The sequence below is a fragment of the Phyllobates terribilis genome, unplaced genomic scaffold, assembly GCF_046119375.1.
Source record: "Phyllobates terribilis strain yellow unplaced genomic scaffold, ASM4611937v1 Scaffold_3__8_contigs__length_932513732, whole genome shotgun sequence".
Lineage (NCBI taxonomy): Eukaryota > Metazoa > Chordata > Amphibia > Anura > Dendrobatidae > Phyllobates > Phyllobates terribilis.
Window position 1 is genome coordinate 787,670,937 of NW_027362763.1, and position 25,775 is coordinate 787,696,711.

Below are 25,775 nucleotides of genomic sequence, written 5' to 3' on the forward strand. Positions count from 1 at the left end.
GTCACAGATGCTATTGACGATGAGGTTAGGTTGCACCTTCCTGGACAGAGACGGAGTACTGGAAGCACGTCAACAACTGCATCCTCAACCACAACTCTGCCTCTGACCACAAGTCGTAGTGGCTCTTCAGGTCGCATGGGCTCTAAGCCTTGCATAGCCTGGGCATTTTTTCAGATCGATAAGGATGACCCAACTCGTGTAATAAATCTGTAATATTTGTCACTAAAAGCTAAGTAGAGGCCAAAAAATCCATAGTTTGAGTACTTCATGCATGTACCGTCACATGGATAGGAAGCATAAGTTACAGTGGGAAGCTCAATGTGCTACAATGCGGCCTAGCAGGCCGGGCCAACCACTCGCTGCCCCATCTTGTGCATCCGCAGCCTCTTCATCCTCTGTGACTGGGGGGACAACAGTCACACATGTTTTTGGACGCAGACCTGCCACCTCTTTACCCGCAACAGCCAGTGTGATTGGCAGGTCGTCAGTTCATTGGGAAGTGGAAACACCTGCTGGTTTTGAGCGCTCTCCGACATCGAGAGCACCACCTTTGGATCAAGGCAACCTAACATGTCCGCCTGCATCTTCCCCACAGACCGGCAGTTTGCCGGGGACACCCTACTCAACCCCGTCTAAGCACAACAGCCAGCCCTCGGTCCCTCAGATGTGGAAAAGTAAAAGACCATTTCCTCCTAGCCATGACAAAGCTAAGAGGTTGAATTTCACCATCTGCAAGCTGTTGGCTACAGAAATGCTGCCTTTCCGCCTGGAGGACACAGAGGATTTTCGAGACCTTATGTCCGTCGCAGTGCCTCAGTACCAGATGCCCAGTCGGCACTACTTCTCAAAGAAAGGTGTGCCTGCTCTCCACCAGCATGTCGCACACAACATCACCGCTTCTTTGAGAAACTCTGTGTGTGACAGGGTGCATTTCACCACAGACACTTGGATGAGTAGGCATGGACAGGGGCATTACATGTCGCTGACTGGGCACTGGGTAGCTATGGTGACAGCAGGACAAGGGGCTGCTGTCCAAGTCTTACCGTCCCCACGAGTTGTGCGTCAATCCTCTTTATCTCAAAGTTCCTCCACTGCTTCTGCCTCCTCAACCTCCTCTCGGTCCTCCACCTGTACCCATAGCCTGTCTGGTACTGCCACCTGCTTTCTAACTGCGGAGAAAGAATCCTGCACACCTCCTTACTATGCTGGCAGCAGGGCTCAACGGCATCAGTGTTTACTTTGAAATGTCTGGGAAATGTGAGTCACACAGCTGAGGAGTTTTGGTCAGCTCTGGAGAACCAATTTCATGAATGGTTGTCTCCACTGGACCTGCAACCAGGGAAGGCCTTGTGCGACAATGTTGCAAACCTGGGTGCGGCCCTTCGCTGGGGCAATGTCACACACGTGCCTTGTATGGCTCACGTGTTGAACCTGGTTGTCCATCAATTTTTAGCCCACTATCCCGGACTAGATGGCCCTCTGCAGACCGCACGGTCGCTGTGTGCTCACTTCCGCCGTTCGCATCCCGCAGCTCAACGACTTACATCTCTACAGAAGTCATTGGGCCTCTACACATGTTGCAGCGACTGTGGCAGCACCGACAAGCCCTGGTGCAATACGTTCTGACGTATAGCCTGGGCCAACGAGATCCAGAGGTGGGGCAAATTATGCTGCAGGAGTGGTCTTAGATCAGGGACCTATGAAGCTGATGCGCCCCCTTGGCCGTGGGGTACCTGGAGCCGGGCCTGTAGACGCTGGGGGTTGTAGTCACTGTGGCGGTGACCCGGTCCGTGACCCAGGGCAGTCAATCCAAGGGTAATTTGTATATATGGGTTTTATAATGTCCGACTACGCCACCTCTGGAGTGCGGCAAAAGGGGCCGCCGCTGCGGAACAGTCCTCTGAAGCTGGTGGTTTTGCAGCAATGGTATTATTACTCCCCTCAGGAAGAGTGTAGCTTCAGGGCAGTGTGGGTGGATGATGGTGGTTGTAGTGCAGGGAGTCAGTAATGAACACAGAGTCCGTGTGATGCAGTCCCAAGATCTTTTCTCACAGTTGTTGCAGTCCAGATTACAGGTACCAGAGCAATCTGCCCTGTCGTGCAGTGCGTACTCAGTGAGGGGCTCAGTCCACCCCCAGATAGCTCTGGAGTACTTAGCAGGACCCCCTTCTGTGTGTCCTTTCTCTGGCCTTCTCCCTGCACCTCACACCCAGTGACACTTCTATCCGGTATCCTCGGGCCTTGGCGGGCGACGTGTGTTCCGTCCCCTGGGTCCTATGTGGCTACCTTCTTAGTGAGACTGGTGTGGTCTTTGACCTGCAGTACATGAAATGCTGCAGCCTCCGGTTTCTAGTTGAGCCTTTCTGTTTCTCCGCTAGTTGAGGGACCTGTTCCCCTTATCTGTCCTGACCCCTCTATCTCCTGTTAGCAGCGGGAGTACGGGTGGCCTTCTGCACGGCCCGTACCCCTTTGGTCCCTTCGGTTCCTGGAGCCTTCCTGCTCCCACTCCTCTCTTCTCTCCTTCAGTCCTGGGCCTCCCAGGCTAGGCCCGCCTATGGAGCAGAGCTCATGTAGAGCCTCTGCTCCTGTCACTTTTCCCCCTCTGACTGGCTTGCTCTTTCTAAGATGGCTTCCTATTTATACTCTACCTGTCATGTGCTCCCCTAAGCTGCTCCCCTAAGCACTCACTACATAGGACCCTTCCGCCAGCTAGGGACCTGGGACTGTGCTCTCCCTTAGGAGTAATCTCGCCCTACCCCCACTGTGGGTATGTGTTGGATGCAGGTGTTAGGGTCCCGAGCCATATTCCTTCCTTACCTGAGGGTGAGATACCACACCGCTGGGTGAGATGCAGTAACTCAGTGGCGACTGAACCCTCAGGGGCGCCACACACCCGTCTGTACAGTTTTGAAATGGCAACGAAGATGTTTAGTGCTGACGACGATGCCATTATCAGCATGACTATTCCAGTGATTTACATGCTGGAGCACACATAAGAATAGAATTCAGAGTCAGGTAGTGAGACAAGTGGAGGTGGAGAAAGTAGAGGAGGAGTCATATGCGGAAGGGATAACATCTCCAAGGTCCAGACGGTCGGCAGCACCGAGGCGGCAGGCATGGTAGGGTGGGGCAGAGGGATTAACCAGGGTGCATGGTAGCAGCCAAACTGTTGAGGAATGTGCAGGAGCCGAGGAAGAAGTGGAGGACGAACTGGCGATGGGCAATCAAGACTCATCAGATGAGGGAGACCTTGATCACATTTCTGTTGTGCGAGGTTGGGGGGAGAGGGCAGAGGAAGGAAGCATGATTCTTACCTCGCTACCAACACATCAAGGACTTGGTCCTCCTGGATGCGCAAGACACATGAGTGCCTTCCTGCTGCTCTACCTGCAACATGACCCTCGGATTGTCAGAATTCGAAGTAATCCCGACTACTGGGTTGCCACACTCTTAGATCCTCGGTACAAAAGGAAATTTGCCAAAATAATTCCTGCCATAAAAAGGGATTTACGCATGCAGGAGTATCTGCAGACGCTGTTGCAGAATCTTACATGTGCTTTTCCACAAAACACCAGTGGTGCACGTAGTGAATCTCACAGTTCTAACTTGCCAACCGTGGGACTGTCAAGTCTTTATCACTCAAACCGTAACAGTAACACCGTATCTGCTGGTAACAGCAATTTTGTGGAATCGTTTCACCACTTTTTTAGACCATCCTTTGCAAGGCCACAGGAGACAAGAAGTCTGACACATAGTCAATGCCTAGAGAGGATGGTACAGGAGTATCTCCAAGTGAACATCGAAGCCATGACTGTGTCACTGGACCCTTGCTCATTTTGGGATTCCAATCTGGAAAAATGGCCGCAGCTCGCCACTCACGCCTTGGAGATCTTGTCATGCCCTGCAGCCAGCGTTCTCTCTGAACGTGTGTTCAGCGCTGCGGGTGGTGTGCTGACAGATAAGCGCATGCGGCTGTCCACTGAGCATGTAGACAGACTCAGGTTCATAAAGATGAACAAATCATGGATTCGCAAGGACTTTTCTACCCCTGTGTCATCCTGGGGAGACTAAAAGCTTGAGGATTTCGTAAAATCACCTCACCAACCATTTTAAGCAACTGTGGGGCAATTGATGCCACTTAACCCTAGAACGCATGACCATAAAAATCTACACTTTCACATACCTGGGACCTTTTATGCCCTTGTGCAAATAACATGGAATAACTCAAACTCAAATGACAAACAACTATATACATGAAGAATGCCTAGAGTTTCAAAATTCTAACTAAAGTAATCTTGCAGAAAATAGAAAACAATTAACAGGGCGGGCCTACGAGGCCCCAGGTATGCGTTCTAGGGTTAAGTGGTGTCTGTGCCACAATTTTGGGAAAAAATGGAGACTCTTTTTGTAGTCCCCTTGCTGTGTCTTACGTGACGTTGGCATCATCAATTCCAGGTGGGTTGGGTCGCTCCCCCCCCTTTTAACTGTAAGAAACTACATACACTATGGCTTGGGGTAACACAGACGGTTGAGTGTGAAGAGCTGTTTTCTCAGAGGTCTGCTCCAAAGCTTCAGTGTCTGCTAGTCAGAGTAGAATTTTTAACTGCATCTAGCCTAGGCAATACTTTGGGCGTAGTAGCCCAGCTGCGAAGCAAGCTGCACCGCCTGGGTATCTAATAAGAATTTTTTTAATGCATCTAGCCTAGGCAGACTGTGGGGACCCCCAACCAAACCGAGATGCTCAGCCCCCCTACCGCCCCCCTTTCCTTGACAATACAATAATATAACTCTTACAACTGGATGGGTGAGGATCGGTCACAGCTTTATTAACTCTTTATACTCATTCCATTAGAAAGGCATTTTATTTCTAAAATAATTCAGCTTGCTGCAGCATGCCCTGGGTCTCCACTCCAGCAAGTTGGCCAACAAGTGTAACTCTCCAACATGTCCTTTCTTTTTCCAGGCCACGGAAGATCCTGCGTACTCGTATGCAGGACTCTGACCCCCACCCATCACTCTTAACGCTTGTTCCACTCCGTCCTGGAGTCCTGACAGGAATATGTCCCATCCAATATCCATTAAGTGAACACCGTCGGGCCGTATGAGGCCTGCTTTATCTCCTTCCAGTTGTCGGTGTTGTATCACTACACCACTTCTTTCTCTTCTAAATTTTTCCAACCGAATATTTATTACCAGCCTTGTCCGTTCGATGGCCATGATGTCTCACGCACCTTGCCATACCGCTATCGGCACAATCTCTGACCATACTATAGCTAGTTTTGTGAAAAATTCTCTGAAGCACACAGTGTCTAGTTTCATTATTGCCATTAGTTATGTGCTCTTGTGATGACCTAGGTCGTTTCCCCCGGCCTGTATAACTAAGATGACCAGACCTCTTGCCTCTCTCCCTACCCTGATTACCTTCATTAGTACCTGTGGCCATAGCAGGCCTCTAATACCTCTCCAGTTGAAATATGTGTTATGAAACTCTTATTTCCTCCCGCCTGGGCGGACTTTCGCCCTTTTTTCTGCCCAATATATATACGAGTGGCCTATCACCCACACTGTTGGCTTAGCGTCACCTGTAAAAGAAACAAACCACGTTAGGATAACAAGTCCGGTCTTATGTATCTCGCCAAACACGTGGATCGCCATCTCCCTATCCTCTGAAGTTCCGTTTCTGACAGTCCTGCTTTTGCTGCTTCCGTGGCCACGCCTATGCGGAATGAGTGTGTCCCGTAATCTTTGGGGTGGTTCCCTGCCGATGTTATGCATTTATTAAATATAGCTTGGAACTGGTATCTTGATAATGGCGTTCCATCAATGTGTGATAGGAAGAAATTACTTTGTGATCTGATGGTTATATATGTTTTTACTATTGTTACCCGACTCAGTGTACCGTTGGTGGGTTGTAGAAGTACCCAAGTGCCCCTGCCCGCTGGAACCGTTTTCGATTGGCGTATGCGTAGACGTATTTCATTATTGGCTATGACTACGTCCTGGTGTAATAAGCCTCCACTGGTGGTAATTTTGGATTGAGGGACTAATTCGCTTATGCATAGCGCACCGAAGAAGGCGATCGCAAATGCAGTAGACAGTAGTGTTGCTTCAAATTGTGAGTGTCATGTTAAGGGTGTTAGGGATATGATGTGAGAAATCAGTTTTAGTGACACGGGACGGGACGTCTACACTCCTGACTTGGCTGACCCTTTTTCCACCCTTTTATGGATTGTCTGATGATTAGTGTTGAGCATTCTGATACTGAAATATCGGGTATCGGCCGATATTCGCAGTATCGGAATTCCGATACTTAATTCCGATACTTTTACAATATCGAATACCGGAATCAGAAGTTCCCATAATGCCTGCGCTCTGCAGTGTCTCTGAAGGATGACAAGCTGGGTGGCAGCGCTTAGCTGCGATCCAGCCTGTCATCAGACTGCCATCCCAGCGTGGGAGAATTCTCCTGATTGTTTAAAAGCCGGCGGGCGGTAAAAAGCCGCCGGCTTTTAAACAATCACACAGCCCCATACTGCTTCCCGGCAGCCTCCCACCTCGATCCTCCGCTCCTCTCGTCACCTCCAATCCCAATCGTAAGTTAGGACCGGGCGGGGAGCACAGCACCAAGGAGCGGGGAGCGAAGGACCCGGGCAGGGAAGCCAGCAGTGAAAAGACTTCACCGCCGGCTTTCCCTTTCTGTGCTGCGCTTTCCCGCCGGCTATTTCAAATGAACAGCTGAGGTATCAGGTGATGCTGATCAGCTGTTCATTTGAAGTAGCCGCAGTGCCCTCAGAGGGTTCACGTGAGTTCATGCTTGACTGCATTGCATGAACTCACATGAACTTTCCCACGGCCACACAGGTCAGCCTCACCTCCCAGACCATCAGCCCGTCATGATTGGTGTGTGTGGGTGCCTGTGCGATGTCTGCGGGTGTGTGCGGTGTCTGTGCGATGTCTGCGAGTGTGTGCGGGTGTGTGCGAGTGTGCGCTGTGTCTGCGCGATGTGTGCGGGTGTGTGCATGCAGGCAGACATAGGCCGATGTGACACTACTACTCCCATCGGCCTATGTCTGTCCCCCGTCCACTCGTGCCAGCAGGATCAGCTCGATGGGAGCAGTAGTTCCCATCAGCCTGATCCTGCTATTTAAATTGCCCTACTGTGTCCCCAATAAATTTTAAATACATGTCATTGGTGGCCAGTGGTTACCTACAATAAATTAGTTCATACATTACCTGTCCCCGCCGATCGCCACCTAAAATAAAGTAAAAAATAAAAAACTACACCTATACTCACCTAGACACCTATTTCCCTGAAGCCATCGATCTCCTGTAATAAAATGTAAAATAATAAACCACAACCTTATCCTTACCCCTCCGTAGTAGTCCACGAGTGTCCCACGAAGATCTCCAGTTCAGAGCAGCCACATAGAATGTGACCGCTCTGAACCGCTGCCGCCGCTAGAATGATGGGGCCGTAAAGCAGCCCCGTCATTGCATAAGCGGGTTCACCGGAGTTCAGGCAGCGCTGCTCCGGTCAGCTCCTTTACGGCCCTGCTGTATCGTGAGAAATTCCCACGGTACAGCAGTGCCGTAAAGGAGGTCTCCGGAGCAGCGCTGACTGAATGCACTCCGTTGACCTCAGTCAGGGTCTCCCGCTGCCGGGAGCGGACGTGTTCCCGGCAGAGTGAGCTTACAGCAGCCATGCACAGCTGTCACCATCTCCAGATGTGACAGCTGTGCATGGGAGATCAGCGCAGGAACGTGGACAGGTAACTATTTTTTTTTTTTAGTAAACTAAGAATTAAATAAAATGGTGTGTTTTATTTCAAATAAATTATTTTTTTCTGGGTGTAGTGTGTTTTTTCTTTTTAACACTTTGTAGGTTAGTAATGGGGGTGTCTTATAGACGCCCATCAATACTAACCTGGGCTTCATGGCAGCTGGCGCTGACATGAACCCCAGCCCTATTACCCCCTGCCACCGCACCAGGGCAGCGTGGAAGAGCGAGGCTAAGTGCCAGAGTTGGCGCATCCTATGGATGTGCCATTTCTGGGGCGGCTGACGGCTGGTGTTTCTAGCCTGGGAGGGGGCCAATATTCATGGCACCCTTCCTGGGCTATTAATATCAGCCCCCAGCTGTCTGCCTAGCCTTTGCTAGCTATTAAAATAGGGGGGACCCCACGTCATTTTTTTGGGGGGGTCCCCCATTTTAATAGCTAGTAAAGGCTAGGTATTCAGCTGGGGGCTGATGTTAGTAGCCTGGGGAGCTCCGTGGGTATTACACCCTTCCCAGGCTTCAAACATCTGCCCCAGCTGTCTGCTTAACCTCCGCTAGAGACTAAAATTATGGGGGATCCCACGCCAATTTTTTTTTTAAATAAATCCTTTATTTTAACACTAATTGACATTTGAGGAGTTAATAAAGATGCAGTCCCTAAATTATTATTTATTTTTTAATTAATTTTTCCCAAAAATTTTGACGTGGGCTTTGCTATATTTTTGTATGCCAGCCAGGTACAGCATCCAGCTTCTATGAACGCGCCTTTTTCCGGGGTGGCTGCGGACTGCAATTTGCAGTGGGGGGGGGCCCAGAAAGCTTGGGCCTCCCTGCGCTGCAGATTCCATCCCCCAGCTGCCTAGTTGTACCTGGCTGGACACAAAAATAGGGAGAAGCCCCACATATTTTTTTTTTTAATTATTTCATGAAATTCATGAAATAATAAAGAAAAAAAGGGCTTCCCTATATTGTTGTGTCCGGCCAGGTACAAATAGGCAGCTGGTGGTTGGGGGCAGCCCGTTCCTGCCTGGTGTACCTGGCTGGACACAAATATAGTGCGAAGTCCCACGTCAATTTTTTTTTAATTATTTCAGGAAATTCATGAAATAATTAAAAAAAAATTATTTTTCTCACTTCCGTCGGTGGTCTGCCCAGGTGGGGGTGGAACGATTCAGCTTTGAAAAGTTTGTTTCTTGCGGGGCTAGGTGAAAGGGTTAAGGATTTGCTGATTGCTTATCCCACACCTTGAAACTTGCAGGAGGCAATGCAATTAGCTATACGGGTGGACAGGAGACTGCGTGCAAGGGTTAATGAGAGTAAATCCTCTGCCATGTCAGCTCCGAGTCTTGAGAGGGTCTGTACTGACATTGGAGAGCCGATGGAGATTGGGGCGATGGCACCCTGCTCTCAGGAAAAAGACCGGAGGTCTTCTGAAGGTTTGTGCTTTTATTGCGGGAAATCTGACCATTTTATTAAGAACTGTGTGCTTCGTATGAACAAAGAAAAAAAAAAGGTCAGTTACGCCCGTATAGCCTGTTTAAATACTAAGGGGGTATTTCTTTCTGCTACTACTGCTGCTCAGGAAGAATTAATTGAATTTCCGGTATTTGTGGATTGTGGTTCTACTCTGAATGTGATTGATGGGGGATTCTTGGAAAAACTTAAATTAAAACCCAAACCTTTGTCATCCCTATTGCTGTGGTATTCTGTCGATGGCTCCCCCTTGAAGAGTGTTACTCACAAGGTCTGTGAATTTCCCCTCATTATTAATGTTATTCACCAAGAAAATTTGGATTTGGTAGTATTAAATAATTTGCCTTCTCCAGTAGTTTTGGGGTTACCCTGGTTAAAATTGCACAATCCTGTACTGGATTGGTCTACCAATGAAATTAAGTCCTGGAGCCCTAAGTGTTATGACAAGTGTTGTAACGGACGTATTGCTGCAGTGGAAAAAGGGGAATTACCTGTACCTAATCAGGATTTTTGGAGAGTTTTTTCTGAGGAGGAGTCACAAATTTTGCCTCCCAATAGAGACTATGATTGTACCATTGAATTTGTCCCTGGAGCGACTCTTCCTAAAAGTCGTTTATTTAATCTTACTATTCCTGAGAGAAAGGCTTTGGAGGAATACATGCAGACAAGCTTGGCCGCCGGTCACATTAGGCCTTCCAAGTCTCCTGTGGCAGTTGGATTTTTTTTTGTTAAAAAAAAGGACGGCGGTTTACGTCCTTGTCTGGATTTTCGTGAGATTAATAAAATTACTGTACGCAATCCTTACCCCCTGCCATTGATTCCTGATTTGTTTAACCAGTTAGAGGGGGCCAAGTGGTTCTCTAAAATTGATCTCCGGGGGGCATACAATTTGTTGCGCATAAAGGAGGGTGATGAATGGAAGACTGCTTTTAACACTCCTGTGGGTCATTTTGAGAATCTGGTTATGCCTTTTGGTCTTACCAATGCTCCAGCATTTTTTCAGAATCTTATTAATGACATCCTTAGACCTTTGATCGGCAAAAATGTGGTTGTGTATTTGGATGACATTTTGATTTATTCACCGGATCTGGAGTCTCATTGGCGGAGCGTACGTTAGATATTACAGTTATTAATTGACAATTCGCTTTTTGCTAAGCTGGAGAAATGTGAGTTCGCTGTACAGAGAATTAGTTTTTTGGGCTACATTATCTCCAGCGAGGGCTTTGAGATGGACCCGGTGAAAGTTCAAGCTGTGCAGGAATGGCCTAGGCCTATTGGTTTGAAATCGATACAGAGATTTTTGGGTTTCGCCAATTATTACAGAAAATTCATTAAAAAATTTTCTATTATTGTCAAACCACTGACCGATCTCACCAGGAAAGGTGCTAATGCGGTTCAGTGGACTACTGAGGCCATTGAAGCTTTTGTGTTTCTAAAGGAGAGGTTCAGCTCTGCTCCCATCCTTATGCAGCCTGATGTGACTAAGCCGTTTTTTGGTTGAGGTTGATGCTTCTTCGGTTGGGGTCGGTGCGGTGTTGTCTCAGAAAAACAAGGATGGAGTACATCCCTGTGCTTTTTTTTCAAAAAAATTTTCTGGGACTGAACTTAATTACGATATTGGTAATCGGGAATTGCTGGCTATTAAACTCGCATTTGAACACTGGCGTCATCTCTTGGAAGGTGCTGAATTTCCCATTCAGGTTTTCACTGATCATAAAAATCTGATCTATCTTGATGCTGCCAAGCGCTTGAATGCCCGTCAGGCTAGGTGGGCACTTTTTTTCTCGCGGTTTAATTTTTCCGTTACTTACATCCCGGGTACCAAGAATGTTAAAGCTGATGCTTTGTCTCGCAGCTTTTCTCCCATGGTCGGTGCTGAGGAGGAGGGGAGCATTTTACAAGAAGGTGTTGTGATTGCTGCATTGGACTCCGTTTTGGAAGATGAGATTCTTAAAGCATAGGAGAATGCCCCATCTATCACTCCCCATGGGAGGTTGCTTGTGCCTAGGACCTTTAGGAGAGATTTGTTTGTTGAGTATCATGAGTCTCGGTTGGCAGGTCATCCAGGAATTTCTGAGACCAAGAGACTTGTGGGTCGCAGTTTTTGGTGGCCTGGATGGCAGAAGGAAGTCATTAAGTGGGTGCATCAATGTACTGTGTGTGCTAGATCTAAGTCTTCACATACTCCTGCAGCGGGATTGCTTTGCCCTCTGGAGGTTCCTAGTGCACCTTGGACACATCTGGCTATGGACTTTATTACTGACCTTCCCCCCTCTGAGGACACAGTCATCTGGGTGGTCGTGGACCGTTTTAGCAAGATGTGTCACTTGGTTCCTTTCATCAAACTGCCCTGCACTAAGACACTCGCTAAGGCCTTTGTCAAGGAATTGACTACATGGCGTTCCTACTGACATTGTTTCTGATAGGGGACCTCAGTTCGTGGCTCGTTTTTGGCGTGCTTTTTGTGACAGGTTGGGAGTTCATTTGTCGTTTTCATCCGGATATCATCCTGAGTCTAATGGCCAGACAGAAAGGAAGAATCAGGATGTTGATCAGTTCTTGCGTTGTTTTGTGGCAGACAATCAGGAGGGGTGGTCTGAGTTTCTTCCACTTGCTGAGTTTGCTCTTAACAACCATACGTCCTCTTCTGCTGGTTGTTCGCCTTTTTTTTGTTGTTCTGGGAGACATCCGTCTTTTGGGTCATTCTCCAAATTGGTATCGGCTGTGCCTGAGGAGGAGAATTTTTCCGGTGATTTGGAGAGAGTTTGGACGGATGTGCGTGGTAATCTTCAGGAGGCTAACAAAAAATCTAAGAGGTACTTTGATAGGAAACGACAAGAGGTTTTGTTTGCTATTGGTGACATGGTTTGGTTGTCCTCTAAGAATCTGCGGTTGAGGATTCCTTCTAAAAAATTGGGTCCCAAGTTTGTAGGGCCCTTTAAGGTGCTTCAGATAGTTAACCAATCAGCTATTAGGTTGGAGGTTCCTACCTCCGGGAAGATTAATCCGGTGTTTCATGTTTCTCTGTTGAAAAGAGCTTATGTGTCGGATGGAGATGCCCCTGCCCATGTTCCTCCGGTGGTGGAGGACGGGGAATACGAAATTTCCCGCATCCTAAATTCTAGACGGTATAGAGGGAGTTTGCAGTATCTCGTCGCTTGGAAGGGTTTCGGACCCAAGGATAACTCATGGGTGAGGGCGGATGATGTTTCTGCTTCCAGACTTGTCAGAGCGTTTCACAAGAGGTTTCCTGATAAGCCTGGGCCTAGGGGATCCGGAGGATCCTCATAGAAGAGGGGGTACTGTTAGAACTCTCCTGTTAGGTTTTTTCTATCTTGCTGGTCACATGACCTTTTTTGCCTATTTAATCCTGCTCCGCCCTCCTGGCCTTACTGGACTTCATTGTAATTTCTACTCTTAAGCTAGCCTGGTGCTTAGTTACTTTTCTCTGTCAGTTTTGCTAGGTCTTCGGACCTTTATGTTCTATGTTGTGTGTTTGTCTTTTACTGCTACAATTTCTGCTAGGAGGTGTCCAACTTTATCCCAGTCTCTAGTTCTTGTAGGGATCCCTCCCTTGCATCTATAGGTCTTCGTACAGACTAGCCGAGGACTTTAGCGGGTCTGATCGCAGGATCAGGTTCCCCGTTGCATCGTAGGGATCTAGCTTAGTTCTATTGTAGGGACAGATCTCCTTTCTTTCCTTAGTGCTTGTAGCAGATCATAACACCTACATTTTGAATATCGCTACCAGGAAAACTACAATGAAAACATGACGGAGTACTACATTTGGGGATTAATGTGTGAAAGTAATCTCACATACCCTCGCAAATCTCTCAAAAGTAAACATTTCTAGGTCTCTTTTCATCAACTTGTAGCATTTTGATTAAAATATACTATTGGTTTGAAATAAATTGAATTATGTTTTTATTATGAACTTAAACTCAAACATTTGTAATTTTCCTGAAAGTATTAAAATGTCAACTTTTTGCTGTCCTGACTGCAAAATCAAAGTTTTTGCAGGCTAATACATTTTTTCCATGTTTTTAGGATATGACCAGTAAGAAATTACATTTATTCCCTTGGAACAAAAATCATGTTACATAGTGTAACACAACAGTCTGCACCTGCCCTTAGAATGTAAAACTAGGAAAAATAAAAATAAAAGACAAAACTCTAAAAATAAAATTTTATGTAGTAAGATAGTGAATATATAAATATTATTTACATTATATAATCGATAATTATTAGCCAGCGAGAACATCAGCCACACACTTAATATGTCGAAAAAATGTCCCCATCCTCAACTCTAAAAATTGAACTCTGTACTCAAATTGTGTGTTAAAGATTTTTTCTTTTTTATAATATGCAAACCACTTTTGTGATATTTCTGCCCTTTTAGCTAACTTTATTGAACATGAATTACCTTGTGTATGAAAGAAGGTCACACTGGTAAATAGCACTAGTAAAACCACATTAGTCATAACTGGAATGGCACCACTCCATTTGCAACTGAGGTCATATTTTTACTAGTGTTAGCTACCAGTATGACCTTCTATACATTCTTCTTCTTAGCAATCAGTGTTTGATAAAGGTCCATAAATAGAGCCGGGATGTTATACAAGTGAATTGCATGACCTTAAATTCAAATCTAGCAACAATTTAGTGTTATAATAATGACTATATTTAATTATAAGTTAATAATCATTAGTATTGTTATATAGCTTGGTTATAACAGGCTCGTTTAGTTGAAAATTGTAACTTTTCATAATGTGTATAGAATTTCAAGAGTTTAATAGAAGTATAGACTATACACTGTTCATAGTTTGTCATATCACATCTAATGAAACACAAATAACCTCTGCTTTACAAATCATTCAGTGGAGACTCGTTCTCTCATGGCCTTTTAAGCATTCCAAAGCATTTGTCCAATTGTTTCGTTTTATTCAGTGTAAGCACACATGAACAATTGTAGCATGTAACCTCTCCACATTCTACAAGGTCCCTTGTTCTTGTAAAGTGAATAGCCACAAGAATAAGTGTCATGTACAATAAGAAACATTGGGCTTGTACAGAAGATAAAATAAGTAAATATATAAAATAATAAATTGCCTTAATTTTAAATAGAAGCATAGTTAGCACAATGTGTAAGATATATCATAGTGGTTTATGGGTAACTTGAAGTAGAATAATAGCCTGTAACTCTTAGGCTTAATTCTTACTTTGCCACGTCTCTAACTCATTTAAAAAAATGTAGCAAAACCGCATAAAAAATAACATTGCTATATACAGTATATATATATATATATATATATATATATATATATACATATATATATATTGTGACAAAGTTATTAGCAACTTACTGGAGGTAAGATGTTTCACTGAGGTTAGACATACTATTTGTCTAAGGGTTAATCAGCCATTTTTAATGGGCTAGGATTTTATGTAAACAGCTGTAGAGTGGGTGGGAAGCTGTTCACCATATCTCCACCCCATGGTGATGGTGTGGCCTGTGCTATAAATAGCTAGCCTTTTCAATCAGTAAGTGTTCCATAGGGCTGGAGAGAGGAGCTCCAGTGCTTTGTGCCCTGACAAGAAAAAGCTGAATCATTTGTAAGCTAAACTCTGAGGGGGCGGATCCCCACTACCACAAGGACTGTGCTTTGTGCTACCACTTTGTTTTGCTTTCCTGTTTTGCCCAAAGGGCTGTGTTTATTTTATTTCACCACAATTTATGCTGCCTCTATAATAAACCTGAGAAGAATTTAAAGACACAGTGTTCCCGTGTCTACCTCCCTGAGCTGTTGAGTGGGCCAATCTACCACAATATATATATATATATATATATATATATATATATATATATATATATAAATAGGGTGGTCCAAAAGTAGGTGGCCAGAAAATAATAACATTTATTTTGATTTATATATAAAATTGTATTTACTAACACAAGCATAACATTGACAATTAAATTTTATTCTGAACAATAACACAAAAGCCATTAAATTGTATCAACGCAGGTGCTCAAACCGTTTTCCATTACAATTTGCACAGCTTTGAAGTCTGCCTCTTACGCTTCGACAAACTTTTTTACACAAGTCTCTTTGGGTATTAATTTCTTGAAATGCAGCTCTTATGTAATTTTTCATATTACTGACACTTTTTGGTTTTCGACTTTAAACTTTGTCCTTGAGTAATCCCCAAAAGAAAAAATCCATTGGGGTCAAGTCTGATGAATGTGCCGGCCAATCAAGTGGGCCTCTTCGGCCAATCCATTTATTAGGAAATGTTTCATCAAGATACTCGCGGACTACTCTTGAATAATGTGGAGGGGCCCCATCTTGTTGGAAATAAAGACTTTTTTTTCAAAGAGTCTGTGAGGAATGAAAAGTGGAATCTGATTGGTTGCTAATGGCAACTGAGCCAGTTTCACTTTACACCATATTTGATAAATCTCCCCCTTCATAACCTTATTACACTTTCTGTCCACCTACTTTTGCACCACCCTGTATATATATATATGTATATATATATATATATATGTATATATATATAAACACTGCTCAAAAAAATAAAGAGAACACTCAAATAACACATCCTAGATCTGAATGAATGAAATATTCTCATTGAATACTTTGTTCTGTGCAAAGTTGAATGTGCTGACAACAAAATCACACAAAAATCATCAATGGAAATCAAATTGATTAACGAATGGAGGCCTGGATTTGGAGTCACCCCCAAAATTAATGTGGAAAAACACACTACAGGCTGATCCAACATTGATGTAATGTCCTTAAAACAAGTCAAAATGAGGCTCAGTATTGTGTATGGACTCCACGTGCCTGTATGACCTCCGAACAACGCCTGGGCATGCTCCTGATAAGGTTGCGGATGGTCTCCTGTGGGATCTCCTCCCAGACTTGGACTAAAGGATCCGCCAACTCCTGGACAGTCTGTGGTGCAACGTGACGCTGGTGGATGGAGCGAGACATGATGTCCCAGATGTGCTCAATCGGATTAAAGTCTGGGAAACGGCAGGCCAGTCCATAGCAACAATTCCTTCATCTTGCAGGAACTGCTGACACACTCCAGCCACATGAGGTCTGGCATTGTCCTGCATTAGGAGGAACCCAGGGCCAACCGCACCAGCATATGGTCTCAAAAGGGATCTGAGGATCTCATCTTGGTACCTAATAGCAGTCAGGCTACCTCTGGCAAGCACATGGAGGGCTGTGCGGCCCTCCCAAGAAATGCCAACCCACACCATTACTGACCCACTGCCAAACCGGTCATGCTGAAGGATGTTGCAGGCAGCAGATCGCTCTCCACGGCGTCTCCAGACTCTGTCACGTCTGTCACATGTGCTCAGTGTGAACCTGCTTTCATCTGTGAAGAGTACAGGGCACCAGTGGCGACTTTGCCAATCCTGGTGTTCTGTGGCAAATGCCAAGCGTCCTGCACGGTGTTGGGCTGAGAGCACAAACCCCATCTGTGGACGTCCACCCTCATGGAGTTGGTTTTAACCATTTGTGCAGACACATGCACATTTGTGACCTGCTGGAGGTCATTTTGCAGGGCTCTGGCAGTGCTCCTCTTGTTCCTCCTTGCACAAAGGTGGAGGTAGCGGTCCTGCTGCTGGGTTGTTGCCCTCCTATGGTCCCCTCCACGTCTCCTTGTGTACTGGCCTGTCTCCTGATAGTGCCTCCAGCTTCTGGACACTATGCTGACAGACACAGAAAACCTTCTTGCCACAGCTCGCATTGATGTGCCATCCTGGATGAGCTGCACTATCTGAGCAACTTCTGTGGGTTGTAGAATCCGTCTCATTCTACCACGAGTGTGAAACCACAACCAACATTCAAAACTGACCAAAACATCAGCCAGAAAGCATTGGTACTGAGATGTGGTCTGTGGTCCCCTACTGCAGAACCACTCCTTTATTGAGGGTGTCTTGATAATTGCCAATAATTTCCTTCTATTCTCTATTCCATTTGCACAACAGCATGTGAAATTAATTGTCAATCAGTGTTGCTTCCTAAGTGGACAGTTTGATTTTACAGAAGTTTGATTTACTTGGAGTTATATTCTGGTGTTTAAGTGTTCCCTTTATTTTTTTTGAGCAGTGTATATATAAATCCATCTTCCTACTGAACTAACAGCCCATCTGAGGACTAATCCAGCTGCATATTATCAATGCTTGGCAGGATTTAGGCAGGCCGGCAGTGTATGTGGCAGACTGCAGTGCATATAGCATATTTTTAGACATAGCCCCAGATATCAGGGGCCAGGGCAATTTTTGTTTTATCTTAATCCTGATTATTTGCTTAAAAAGCAATCTAGAGTACCCAATTTTTCTGCTTCATTGCTTGTTGGCACTGCAGAATACAGCCAGATCTGTTCCATATTTCAGGGATAAAAATCCAGAAATTTGAACCGAATGTGGAAAATATTGGCCTCCTTTTCCATTCTGTTGCAATGTGTCGGTCAAGCTATTCACACTAGGTGTCTGTGAAGAATAATATTAGTAAATTACAGGCCTGCTATTTAAAACCGTGGCTCTCTGTCAGACATATCATCTATAAGAGTGTTCCAAAATCAGACGTTTTTTCCATTTTCATTTTGTCGCAGTGAGTCGGTTAAGCTATTCACGCTAGGTCTCTGTGTAGAATAAAATTTGTAAATTACAGGCCTGCTATTTAAAATTTGGTTCTCTGTCAGACGTATTACATATAACTGTGTGGAAAATATTGTCCTCCATTTAAAATGGGCAAGGTGCTTGGCAAGGGACAGGGAAGTAGATGTTATGGTGATGGTGCATGCAGAGGCCGAGGACGTGGCTGTGGAAATGCTGAAATTGTGCCACAACTAACATCCACATCTTGCCTCTCAATCTTCCTGTTCCAATTGCTAGGGGACCGCAGTGCACTACTATTAAATCCAGAGCAGTGTCAAAAGGTTGTTGGTTGAATAGCGGATAATGCTTCCAGTCACTTTGTCACGATGCCACCACTCTGTCTTCCACACGATCAAGTCTCAGTTTCCTCGAGTCTGGACCGCATATTCCTCACCCTGATCCTCCTTCCTCCCAACATGCCGAGTGCCTGGAGACAACTGATCCCACGCTTGGACACTCAGAAGAGCTGTTCACTTTTCCATTTGAAAATTCGGGCCTCTCACCTGGCCAGCTTCAAGCGAGTCAAGAGGAGAACGCGTGTATAGCGATGCCCAAATATTGGAGCAGCCACGATCACATGATGGTTGGAAAGTGCAATTACTGTTGCAAGAGGTGGATGATAATGTTGATGAGACACAATTGCCTGAAAGTCAGGAGGAGGACCAGGGTGCGGAAGTAGAAGATGAGGTGGTGGATGATATAGTAACTGACCCAACCTGGCAGCGGGACATACAGAGCGAGGACAGCAGCACACAGGGGGAGGGAGGCATAGCACCACAACAGGCAGGAAGAACCAGTGTGGTGGCCACAGACACAAGGCAGGAAAGTGTTCCTCGTAACGCCAGCACGACAGAAGTTGCCAGTACAACTGTTAAGTCTTCCCGAGTCTGATTATTTTTTAAAGACTCTGCAGATAACTTCAAAAAGGCCATTTGCACCACCTACCAGGCCAGCTTCAGCAGGGGTAGCAAAACTAGCAGCCTGTCCACCACCAGCATGGTCAGGCACATGGCAGCAAAGCACCCGACTAAGTGGGCCGAACCCCAGTGTCCAGAAACAGTGTCTGCGTGTGACACCACTGCTTCTTCCGCTGTTGTGCGTGCACACCAATCCCCTGTACATGCTAAGTTGCCTCATGCCCTGCACGTGTCGTTGCACACTCTCAACTAGCACTATCAGCAAGCACGTCCACGTCTTTGTCCCAGCGCAGTGTCCAGATGTCCCTACTCCAGTCCCTGGAACACAAGCGCAAATACGCAGTCAATGCCCCACAGGCGACACTACTAAATTCACACATTTCGGAAATGCTTACGCTTTAAATGTTGCCTTTTAGGCTCGTAGAGACAGAAGCTTTCCACAACTTCATGGTGGCAGCCGTCCCTCAGTACTCGGTTGCCAGTTGCCACTATTTCACCCGGTGTGCCGTCCCCACATTACACGAGCATGTGTCCCCCTATTCACGATGTATTGCAGGCGGAGCACAATGAGATGGAGCAAGAAACCATACAGGGTGATTCCACACAGCCCAGAGTCATCTCATCCCAACCTGAATTGGGAGACAATGAGGAAGAGGAGGAGGAGGAGGAGGAACAGGAGCTAGTTTCCCGCGCTATAGACGGTACTACCTTCACAACTGTCATATCATCTGTTCAGCGTGGATAGCCTGAAGGCAGGGAAGAGGTGGAAGAGGAGGAGGATGAGGAGGAGCGCATGGTCAGTCGTCCTCTTGGTGAGGACACGGAAGTCTTGCCTCTTTACAGTCTGGCACACATGGCTGAGTTTATATTACGCTGCCTTTCCCATGACCCTCGTGTTGTCCAAGTTTTGGATTTTGGGTGACAGTCATTACTGGTTGATGACACTTCTAGACTCACGCTACAAGGAGAACTTTCTGTTTCTTATTCCCGAGCAGGACAGAAGTAATAAAATTGTGCAGTACGAGATGGTCCTTGTTGCGAAATTATTTAAAAAATTCCCATCTGAAAAAGCTGGCGGCAGAGATCACAGTTCGTTGGAGAACCAAGGAGTACAGGCGAGAGAGACACAAATGCAATCCAGAGCATCCGCCTGTCCCCTGAAAATACTGACAGGCTGACTTTTATAAAAACGAACAAGGGCTGGATTGGGCCAGACTTCGCAACACCACCGAATGATAGCAGCGTAACATAAACTCAAATACAGTGTTTTTTTGGGAGGTCTAACTCTATTTCCCATGCACCTCTGTCTTGACACCCAGACATGGCTATACGCTTCCTGATTTTGTCTATTTGCTCTTCTCCTCCTCCTTCTACTCATTCTCATCCTCCACACCCTCCTCCATATCACCACTATATCTACCATATCACCATATCTACGTCGCTTGCAAGGGGCATTGGAGTTCCTCCAAATTTTTGGCAGCCGTTGCATTCACTGCAAAGGTAAACAGTATGGGAAACCCACTTCCTAATAAGGGGAACATTGTTTTCAGGAGGCCCTCCGACTTCTACATCTCTTGAAATGGCCATTGGAGTTCCTCCAAATTTTTGGCAGCTGTTGGACTCACTACATACCATATAACTAGATAGCAGACCCTCTCCTTTCTAATAGGAACATGTCATTACTGTGGCCCAGTTCTATGTGTCTTTAACTTGTTAGTGGGGTTTTTCCCAAATTTTGGCAGCCCTTGCAGTCACAGCATGGGCATTACCAATGTCTCTTCAAAGGGGTATTGGGGTTTCATCCAAATCTTTGGCAGCCCTTGCAGTCACTGCATACGCAATAAAAGTATAGGAGACCCACTCTTTAATAATGGGAATAACAAAGCATAGCCGACTGCTGGCCATTAAGAATAAGATGAGGTTGAAAAATGTTAAAATGACATTTCCCGGTGAATGTATTTGTCACGGTTGAAAGCAATGCAAAAGTGCAAAAAACGCATCAAAAACGCTACGTGTGAACATAGCCCAAGGTGTGGAGGTGCATTTTTGTTTTTGGTTATTTATTTTACCTTATATACAAGTCATTACCCTGGAAAGGATGTTCCTTAACATATTTCCCAGGAAAATCCATTCAGGTTTTGTTTTTGTATGTTTTATTGTGAGTCCGTAAAAGTGGCGTAATACCTCTGACAACATTGTTGAAAGTAGTGACCTGGGAGTCAGAAATGCTTCCAGAGTTCTTCCCCATGCTGTTCCCATGTCATTTGAGCACTTTTCCCATCAATTTGGACAATTTTTAGGCCCTCTCAGACCGCCGGGGAAAGGCTGCTAGAAAAATGCTCAAGTTTCCTGTAGACTTATATTGAGCTCGTTAATCGGACCGAGCACTCGAGCATTCCAATTTGCTCGACTCGAGCAACGAGTACCCGAGCATTTTAGTGTTCGCTCATCACTAATTATCATCATTCCTAGATCAAAAAGGTCTTGCTGAGGGAATCAGAAAGAAGGTTTTATATGCCATGGAAGCACGGCTGGCTCCAGGTTTTTGTGGGCCATGGGCGAAAGAGTCTCAGTGGGCCCCTTTAACACATACCACGATTCATGATGCACAGATACCGCAGAGAAACATATATATAGTACAATGCGAAAGATTTCACTTCTTACATTACATGAGCGATATCTATTGAAAATTCTACAATAACTCAGAAACCGGCGATTCGCTCCACACAGTATACTGGCCCCCATATAACGCTCCATACAGGATACTGGTCCCCATATAACGCTCCATACAGAATACTGGCCCCCATATAACTCTCCATGCAGGCTGTGCCCCACATAATGCTCCATGCAGGCTGTTCCCCCCACGTAATGCCTCATGCAGGCTGTTCCCCCCACATAATGCCCCACGCAGGCTGTTCCCTCCACATAATGCCCCACACAGGCTGTTCCCCCCCATAATGCCCCACACAGGCTGTTCCCCCCACATAATGCCCCATGCAGGCTGTTCCCCCCACATAATATCCCATGCAGGCTGTTCCCCCCATATAATGCCCCATGTTGGATGTCACCCCCTTATAATGCCCCATGCAGGATGTCACCCCCTCTCCCTTATAATGCCCCATGCAGGATGTCACACCCCCCTTATAATGCCCCATGCAGGATGTCACATCCCCCTTGCTTATAATGCCCCAAGCAGGATGTCACCCCCCCTTATAATGCCCCATTCAGGATGTAACCCCCCCTCCCTTATAATGCCCCATACAGGATGTCACCCCCCCTTATAATGCCCCATGCAGGATGTCACACCCCCCTCCCTTATAATGCCCCATGCAGAATGTCACCCCCCCTCCCTTATAATGCTTCATGCAGGATGTCACACACCCCCACCGCACCCCACCATATAATGCCCCATGCCTCCAAACAATAAAAAAAAAAATTAAATACTCACCTCACTTCTCACCTGCTGCCGCTAAACCAGACTCCTCACACGCGCCATCATCTTCCCGCTCTGCGCTGTGACGGCTCAGGAGAGAGTGAGGTGGAAAGACATCACTTCGCCCGATGACCTGAGACGTCACTGTGCAGCAGCCGCGGAGGTTGCAGGACCTGCTGCGGAGACACGGGGAGAGATAAGCATTTCGCCCGGTGCCGGGGCCCTGAGCAAGTGGGGGGGAGTGGGCTCTTGCACCGCTCTCCTCCGCTCATGGGTCCCATAGCGCGGCTGGGAGCCCGACGGCGAGTGGGCCCCCCCGCCTGCTCAGGGCCCCGGCACTTGCCCGCGTGCACTGGGTGCTGACGCCAGCCCTGCATGGAAGAGGAAATTCCACACATCCATAGAAAAGTTATTCGATTGTAGATCCATTAAAAAATGATGAAAACACATAGGGGAGTATTAAAAACTGACACGTCTTGAGCGGTTAACTGCTCTTAATCATATCATGTCAGCTTCCCACCCCACTTTTTTTGTTTTCTCAAAGGTTTTATATGCGTATGAGTGAATAAAGCAGTTCAAAGTCAACAAATTAATGGAAATCAGTCATTGTACTGTCTGGGAGATCATCTACAAGTGAAGATGAATAACAACTGCCAAATAATGTTGTGCCACCCCCGTAGTGTTCGAGTTCGGTCCGGTTCGTCGAACACCCTTGTGTTCGCCGAACTGTTCGTCGAACTGTTCGTCGAACACCTTTGAACACCGTTAAAACCAATGGCAGGCAAACAAAAACACATAGAAACACATAGAAAACACCGTCAAAGGTGTCCAAAAGCTGACAAACTGCTCAGAAGACATAACTAACACATGGAAAAGTGACAAGCACATATAGTCATGCGAAAAGAAAAGAGGTGGAGGAGTAAAAGGAGGGGGAGGCACAGATATAGGCATGTCATGCCCTTCTAAAATCCAAAAAGTGAGAAACCGACACAGCCAGTCCGTTCCTGCCAGTGCCACCTCCGTGTCGCCGGGTTTGTGCCAGAGTCGCGGTGGACCCTGACGGCCAGCCCCCCTCTCCCAATACTGGTGCCTGTCCACTGGTGGGTCGAGCGAGCCCCCCTGTGGTGGAGGCAGGTCTAAGCTTTTTAATTTAAATTGTCTCTCTAATTTGAATGAATACACTTTAAATCCTTTTACAAGGATCTATTGTAGGGCAAGTCTCATTCCAGCAGCCGCGTAATTCCAGCTCCAGTAGCGTCCACTAAAGCTGCTGCAGTTAAAAAGCTTTTATAAGGATCGAGCTCGGCAGTCCACCGCAAGGCGTCCTACCGGCAGTCCCAGCCCCTATGCCTTGGGGTGCCTCCTGATGCTCTTCACTGAGTATCCCGTGGTCCCGAAGCATTTCCTTTGAAAAAATTAAGTGTCCAAACTGAGGGCAAATTGAGGACTCTTTCCTACAGGCAATTACGTCAGGTTAAAAGAGCAGCGGCAAAAAAGCCTTGTCATAGCAGCAGACAAGTTTTTGAAGCTGCTGGTGCCTCCGAAAAGCAAGATGCAGGGTCCTTCAGAGGTTTGCAGCTGTGTGTAAGCCATCCTGTTGACCTCCTCTATCCACTGCACACAAGCAGAAAAGGCTCCAGTGGGCCAAACAATACATGAAGACTCACTTCAAAACTGTTGTGTTCACGGATGAGTGCCGTGCAACGCTCGATGGTCCAGATAGATGGAGTGGAGGATGGCTGGTTGATGGACACCCCACGCAAACACGGCTACAGCGCCAACAAGGAGGAGGTGGAGTAATGTTTTGGGCTGGAATCATGGGGAGAGAGATTGTCGGCCCCTTTAGGATCCCTGATGGTGTAAAGATGAACTCCATAATGTATGTGGAGTTTCTCAAACAGCACTTCATGCCATGGTACAAGAAGAAGAACCGTGTATTCCACAGCAAGATCATTTTCATGCATGATAATGCACCGTCTCATGCTGCACATAACACTAGTGTTGAGCCACCCCCGTAGTGTTCGGGTTCGGTTCGGTTCGTCGAACACCGGGATGTTCGAGGAACTGTTCGTCGAACTGTTCGTCGAACACCTTAGAACACCGTCGAACACCGTTAAAACCAATGGCAGGCAAACAAAAACACATAGAAACACATAGAAAACACCTGCAAAGGTGTCCAAAAGCTGACAAACTGCTCAGAAGACACTCTCTTTAAAAAAGCCGGCCGGCAAATTCATCAGCGGCATACACCGGTACCCGACAATTTAGACAAGAAGGAATAGAGCATCACACATAGATTAGATAGATAGAAACATGTCAGTCACACATATAAGAAGCACAGTGACAGTGTTGGTTACTGCACTTGTCATTTAGTGTAAAGGATTTATTAAAAAAAATATTAGTGTTTTCATGCACCGTCTCTTTAAAAAAGCCGGCCGGCAATTCAGCATCTGTACCCGACAATTTATAACAGAAAGAATAGAGCTTCACACATAGATTAGATAGATAGAAACATGTCAGTCACATATATAATAAGTACAGTGATAGTGTTGCTTACTGTACTTGTCATTTAGTGTAAAGGATTTATTTAAAAAAATAATAGTGTTTTCATGCACTGTCTCTTTAAAAAAGCCGGCCGGCAATTCAGCAGCGGTACCCGACAATTTAGAACAGAAAGATAGAGCATCACACATAGATTAGATAGATAGAAACATGTCAGTCACATATATATGAAGTACAGTGATAGTGTTGGTTACTGTACTTGTCATTTAGTATTAAAATAAAGGATTTATTATTAAAAAAATTGGCGTAGGGTTCCCCTTAATTTTAGGCTCTAGCGGAGGTTAAACAGATGGCTGGGGCAGATGTTTGAAGCCTGGGAAGGGGGTAATACCCACGGAGCTTCCCAGGCTACTAATATCAGCCCCCAGCTGAATACATAGCCTTTACTAGCTATTAAAATGGGGGACCCCCCCAAAAAAATGACGTGGGGTCCCCCCTAATTTAATAGCTAGCAAAGGCTAGGCAGACAGCTGGGGGCTGATATTAATAGCCCAGGAAGGGAGCCATGAATATTGGGCCCCCTCCCATGCTAGAAACACCAGCCGTCAGCCGCCCCAGAAATGGCGCATTCATAGGATGCGCCAATTCTGGCACTTAGCCTCGCTCTTCCACGCTGCCCTGGTGCGGTGGCAGGGGGTAATAGGGTTGGGGTTGATGTCAGCTTATAATGCCAGCTGACATCAAGCCCAGGTTAGTAATGGAGAGGCGTCTATAAGACAACCCCATTACTAACCCCATAGTCAAAGTTAAAAAAAACACAAACACCCAGAATAAAGTCCTTTAATTGAAATAAATACACAATCCTTTATTGTTCTAAATTAAACCATACTTACCATCACGCCCATTCCAGCTGAAGCCAACGATCTCCTGCAATAAAAGAAAAATAATAAAGCAACCTCATCCTTACCTTTCCATGGTTCCCACGACAGCTTCAGC